The sequence below is a fragment of the Saccostrea cucullata genome, unplaced genomic scaffold (assembly GCF_032062105.1).
Source record: "Saccostrea cucullata isolate Sc308-1 unplaced genomic scaffold, CSIRO_AGI_Scuc_v1 ctg22237, whole genome shotgun sequence".
Classification (NCBI taxonomy): Eukaryota; Metazoa; Mollusca; class Bivalvia; order Ostreida; family Ostreidae; genus Saccostrea; species Saccostrea cuccullata.
This window is the reverse complement of record NW_026936051.1, coordinates 1-6,845: the sequence shown is the minus strand read 5'-3', so window position 1 is coordinate 6,845 and position 6,845 is coordinate 1. Positions and strand designations below refer to the sequence as shown.

At 33.3% G+C, this 6,845-nt stretch overlaps 1 long non-coding RNA gene across 1 annotated transcript; it reads left to right on the top strand.

Moving 5' to 3' along the window:
• The first annotated feature begins 8 nt into the window (after positions 1-8).
• Positions 9-3,550, top strand: LOC134244651 (uncharacterized). Its single transcript, XR_009987265.1, has 3 exons — positions 9-1,818; positions 2,601-2,788; positions 3,467-3,550. It is a non-coding gene; the product is annotated as an uncharacterized LOC134244651 (long non-coding RNA).
• The last annotated feature ends 3,295 nt before the right edge of the window (positions 3,551-6,845 follow it).

Sequence of the window (6,845 nt, the reverse complement as noted above, 5' to 3'; positions counted from 1 at the left end):
AGTACAGACTGCAGAATCCAAACTATCTCGGACAAAACGAAAAAGGATTCATTGCTCCTCTGTATAAAGATACAAGATACAGATCCTTGTTACACATCAAACTGTTCCATTAAAGAACGATATAAGAGAGGAATAGATACCAAGGTAGACACTAATGAGACTAGTTATCAGATCAAAAACAGTCTAAAAGATGTTGATCTGTTCTGTAGCTTTGAAAAAGCTGGAGACAGATACGTAGAAGACAAACCTTTAAACATGAGGTGCCAAAATGAGTCAAGTCATCATGCGGTTTTCAGCACGAATAAAGTAATTAATAGCTTCCAAGACACATCGACAATCAAACAAGGATGTATATGTAATTCACAAACTGCAGAAGGTATGTTTCTGAAAATTAAATAAGAGACCGTTGATTAATGTTGCTTGATGAACACAATTTGAAAAATATATATTTTAAATTATAAAAATGAAAATTGGAAAATTGTACATTCACAGTCTATAAAGCTTTAGGTGCTAGTTAATGATTAGAAACACGACAAAATATCATTATGACGCATGTGCATAATTGTAATAACACAGACCCTTACCTTTTTTTATTTTAAGTATTTGTCCAATGCTTCTAAATCATTTTTATCAATAATGTATTACAGTAACTGTTGATCACAATTATAAAGACTGTTTCAAAAGAAATTTGGAATTTTAAAGCAATAATAAGATAGCCATCACGTAATAGTGTCGGTACAGATTCATCTCTTTACGTCAACTAAGCAATGAATCCAGTGTTTTACAATGTAATGAAAATGTATTTCTTGTAAGGTAAACCAAATTATATTCAATTTCAAATATTTAATTACAATTATGGCTTCATTATTAGACTTGGAATGCATGGTCACCCGGGGCACCCCAAAATTTTAATTGAAAGGTCATTTATCACTTGATAATTATCATTTGTATTTTGGAAAACTCCGCGGAAATGCCGAATGCTTTTACATTATGAGTTTGACAAAAGTTATAACTTCTAATCTGCAAAATTTGAACGTTCAGAGTTTAAAATGGCTGAGAAATCGAGGTTAAAATCTATTAAGTCAGGATCGGCATTGATCGAAAAAGGACTTTTCGGAAAAGGTGGAGCAGAGAGCAGTAATAAAATTCTGCGTAGACATAGGGAAAACAGCAAAAGATACCCATAAATGCTATTAACAGTCGGGAAAAAATAGTAAAGGAAGTCGTTCTTAAGTATTTAAGTGGAATATAAAATTTTGGGAACGAAGGAATAGTTTACAGGATGCCATGCTTGAAGGAAGACCATCATTCCGAGATTGCAGTGCTGTAAAAAATGAATTTCTTAGCGTGACTTTGATGATTTGCTGGATCTGAGAACAGGAAGTATTAAATATCATTTTAAATATGAAATCTGAATATTTGTACACATTTTTGATGACTGATTAAAGGGACATAAGAAATGTATTGAGTTAAACGATGACTGTGTTACGAAAATTCCCATGTATTGATATTTTGACGTCAGGTACAGTCAAGGATTTCTGTTTTAGTACTCCGGATATGAATGTGTTTTGTATCTGATAAACATACATTGTATAACTATTTGTGTTTTGCTTTTTTTAAAATTTGCGTTTGTATAAAATGAAACAATATTTTATGAAAATAATAGTTTCATATATTTTATCAATGTTTGTCAGTAATTATCAATGTTTTTAATTACAGGAACGAGCAATGAAAGACAAAGCGACATGTGGTAACTAGACACAACCTAGAAGGAAACGAAGCACGGGGGAAAACAAATCTTGCCAAAATATTTTGAAAGTAAGGGCATATATGTTTTTTCTTATGATCTTTTGGAATTGGCTAGCAACAGTTCACAAATGGCAAAGAGCAGAATGGGTTTTGAGATTGCTTTTATAACTGACAGAAAGGACACTTGTTTCATAGGGTCAGGTGAACATGAATTTAATGACTATGTAGTCATGAAGAAAGTTATTTGGCTTTTTTTTTACCCCCTTTTACAAAAATATTTCAGAATTTAACCTTGCTTTTATAACTTCTGAACATTTGGTGCTAGAGCCTTTATACTTCACATGTGTATTTTTGATGACAAGACCTTTAAATAGATATAAATATTTTTGGCCTTTTGAATTTGACTTTAGAGATAAACCCACTAAGTCATAATTTTGAGCAGTATACTTTCAAATTTCACAAACGTATTTTTTGAAACAAGACCTTACTTTGGATATCGACAATTTAGATCTTTCGACCTTCACTTTGGAGTTTGACTTGCATTTCAGTACGTTAAATCTCTTTATAAGCTGCCATATCCATAAGGGGACAAAACACACCTTGTTTCCTTTGCTCTCACCCTACATTTGAAAAAAAAAACTGGTTTATTGAAATAAAAAAAATGTACATCACAACATACAGACAGAGAAATGTTGATCCTAAAAGTGTAAATTGGGTTTCAAAGATTTATAATTTCGATGTGTTGATTTTAATTTGTTTTTTTTCCATACCTTTAAAACGTGTCTGCAGACGCTAAACATAGCAAACGAAATTGGAGTGACCTTTTTATAATCATGATTTGTGATTTGTAGTTCTTGTGGAGCGATAGCCGGGGTGGTGATTGGCTGCCTGATTGGTTTTGCACTTTTGATCGCCTTAATTGTTGTTTGCTGTAACATCATGAACAAAAATAGAGGCACGGCGGGACGAGTTGTATATCCTAACAACGGCTCAAATAACGTCACTGTTGAGAACTCATCCAATCGGAATCCTTATACAGGTAAAAAGATAACCGTTTTTCATCACATCAGAGTCCTAAGTATACAGGTAAATAGACAGAATCCTTTTACAGGTGCTCAGTTAACCGTGTTACAACTCGAAATACATTTACAGGTGCAGGGTGAACCGTATTTCATTTAATCAGAATCCTTTTTACAGGTGCAACGATTAACCGTTATAAATATCATATTAGAATCCGTTTACAGGACTACAGAAAACTGATTTTCTAGTTAATGAATGTTTTATGTTAGAATGCAATATTTAAAACAAAATTACAATTTTGTTTTGAAACGCTTGAAGATAATAAAATTGTTTAAGAAATAAATTAACAATATGATTGTGTAGTATTTCAGTGGACGCATGTTTATTTGAATTTAATGTATAATTTATGAATATTTGAAATTTTTACCTTAGAACCACAATACTATGTTGTAAATAGGAAATACGATTTATTATCCCAGAAAGATAAATCATTAAAGAAAGAAATCGGTAAAACCATTAAAACAAAATCATAAGTCTGATTTAAACATTTATTGCATGCCAAAGAATATTTGATTTATTATGCATTGATAACTAATGTCCTGATAAACAGATATTTATATGCCTTAAGTTCCTTCAAAGTTAAGTTAACCAATAAACAGAACATTGAAAATAGATTTTGATTGCTTTTTTTATTCAGATTATTTAGATGGTCCTATTCAACCCCCAGGATACGCCCAGTCTACTTATTTCTCAGGGACCTGGACCCGTGGACCGGCCTATCCCCGCGGGACCGTCACAAACCCACCTCCTCCTCCTCCTCCGTCCTATACCCAGGCAAGGCACCGACTCTTATCCACAAAAGTATTGATTCCAAGCCAAAGCATTGGTGCTATAACACGAATGTCTGTGATATAATCTATAATGTTGGTTAATTTCAAAGCTTTTGAAGTATGTCCTAGCATAAAAAAATTAAGATTTAATATCGGGATTGATATTATCGTTGTGAGTTCTTGTGAATTTGCCTTTTTTTAAATTTTAGAAATAAAAAGAATATTATAGTTTATCATAATTACCTATTTATATTTGTTATTTTGTGTTTATCTATTTTGAAGTATATGCGGTAAATATATGCCTGTGAACTAAAATCACATCTCTATTAACTTATATTATATAAAACTAACTACACTTATATATGTCTTAATAATTATTTCAGTAGTAAAAGATAGGTTGAGTCATATACAATTCTGGTACTTATAAAATGAATTAGAACTCTATTTCAATGGGTTTAGTAGATATTCTATCTACTCAATCTTTGAAATTGGAATATTTCATACAGTTTAAGCAAAAGTTCCTTTTGGACATACCTTAAACCATTTTAATGTTACTGTATAATTTTTTAAAGGTTGAATGATTCTTAATTATAAATTATATGTAAAATTACAAATAAGTCACAACCATTTAAAAATTTAATAGATTCTTCCACGTAATAGGAAACTTTCGTGCATATTAATGTATAAATTTAATTTGGTAAGTTTTGGGGGTTTTTTTCAAGTGTGTAATATTTCATATATCAAAAACATCATTTTTATTAGTAATAAAAATTACATACATGTACCAGTTCATTAAACTCTTATGATAAACAAGGTAAAATTCAGACAGTGATCAAATCTAACAATTATTAAAGACAATGGAAAATTTTGAACTGAGCATAATACACTGTGACATCTAGTGCCTAGGAGGAGTAAGGGTTGACGAATTAATTCGGCCTTGAACCCTGTTCATAAGGTTAAAAAACTAACCTTTAAGAAAAAAATAAAATAATGGTCTTATAATAGATATGAAACGTTCAGTCGAAATAATACGTTACGACAGGTTTTATTTGCGAACAACATCGTTGAATATAATTTTTTTATAGGATGACTTTCAAGTAGGCTGTAAAAATCCCTCTCACTTGAACATATTTTTTAGTAACTGCCTCGGTGAAAAATTATTTGGACCCATAACCTATTCTTGTGTATAATCTACACCATTCATAAGATCAATTAAGAAACACCTGCTCCTTCATGAGAAACAAACCTCCAATATGGCTGGGGTTTTCTTGGGGGGGGGGTTAGTTTAAACACCGTATTTTTGTTCTCCGAGTAGAATGCCGAAATTAAATTTTCTTATACTCATTTGTTTTATTGCTTCTAAATTTACGTTCTTCATATTCATTAGCTTAACATATGTATTTGTGATAGTGTAATGTCGCCTAATTCACTATGTAAAAAAAATCTCGGCGAGATCCAACTTGGTGTATTTTCCGGCGCAGTTTTGACAACGGTACTATTGAAATGGACTTGTGACGACGTGTAGCATTCACTTTGGTGCTTTACCGAACACAAAGAAACACAACAATGCACAGATATAAATAGATTTTATATACTTTAATGAATATGCAAATGATAGAAATGTTTAATGTTTGTTCAGAGGCGTAGGCGACTCGGCAATGCGAAATTCGATGGACGCACCTCTATATATTGGATATGATCCCTTACAAATCCAAGAAAACCATTGTCAACCGAGGCGCAGTCGAGGTTGACAATTGTGTTTGAGTGTAAAATTTTTTAGATGTTACACTTAACTACATGCAATATCTATTATATTATAATAAATGTTTATATAACAGTGAACCGTGCGCGCATAAATTCTCCGCAGTCGCTATTTTTTTAGGTCACCTGAGTAACTCAGGTGACCTATTGCTATCCGTTTTCGTCCGTCGTCCGTCGTGCGTCGTGTGTCGTGTGTTAACATTTGAACATTTTCAGCTTCTTCTCTGAAACCACTGAACCAATTTCAACCAAATTTGGTATACAGCATCAATGGGTTAAGGGAACAAAAATTGTGAATTTCATGGTCCCCGCCCCCCTGAGGCCTGAGGGGTGTGGCCAAAACCACTAAAATTAATGAAATCTTTAAAAATCTTCTTCTTTACTCCTGGACATCAAGCAGGCAAACTATTGGCATGAATGTAATGAGCATTGAGTCCTCTACCGAAATTGTGAAATTCATGGCCCCAGGGTCAGGGGTTCTAGTGCTAGGGCGGGGCTCTATAGATTATATAGTGAAAATGCATTATTTCTTTGAAAATCTTCTTCTCTGTTCCTGGGTATTAAATACACTAACTAAGCACATAGTTATGATGAGCAAGAGTGCCTCTTCCAGATTTGTGAATTTCATGGCCCCAGGGTCAGGGGTTCTGGTGTTAGGGCGGGGCTCTATAGATTATATAGTGAAAATGCATTATTTCTTTGAAAATCTTCTTCTCTGCTCCTGGGTATTAAATACACTAACTAAGCACATAGTTATGATGAGCAAGATTGTCTTTTCCAAAATTGTGAATTTTATGGCCCCAGGGTCAGGGGTTCTGGTGTTAGGGTGGGGCTATTGATTATATAGTGAAAATACATGAATTCTCTGAAAATCTTCTTCTCTGCTCCTGAGTATTAAATAAACTATCTAAGTGCATAGTTATGATGAGCAAGAATGTCTTTTCCAAAATTGTGAATTTTACAGCCCCAGGGTCAGGGGTTCTGGTGTTAGGGCGGGGCTCTATTGATTATATAGTGAAAATACATTAAATCTTTGAAAATTTTCTTCTCTGCTCCAGGGTATTAAGCAGATGAACTACCTATATAGTTATGATGGACAAGGGCTCTAATCTTCCAGAATTGTGAATTTCAAGGCCCCAGGGTCAGGGGTACCATAGAGGGGGGGGGGGAGCTGTACTTATATACTGAAAATGAATGAATGGTTTGAAATCTGCTCCTTAGTATTAATCAAATATCAAGGCCTAAGGGTCAGGGGTTCATGTGTGGTAGGGGCACTACTTATTATTGCTGAATATAAATGATTAGTTGAAATGCATTTTTTGTTCCCTTACCCTGCGTATGGGTATTAAGTAACAAACTAAGCAACTGCTAAGTGTATTGTTATGATGATCAATGGTGCCTCTTTCAAAATTGTGAATGCCATAGTATCTGGCTTAAAACATGAATCAAATTCAATCACTAGAAAGTTGTTGCATAATGCTCAGG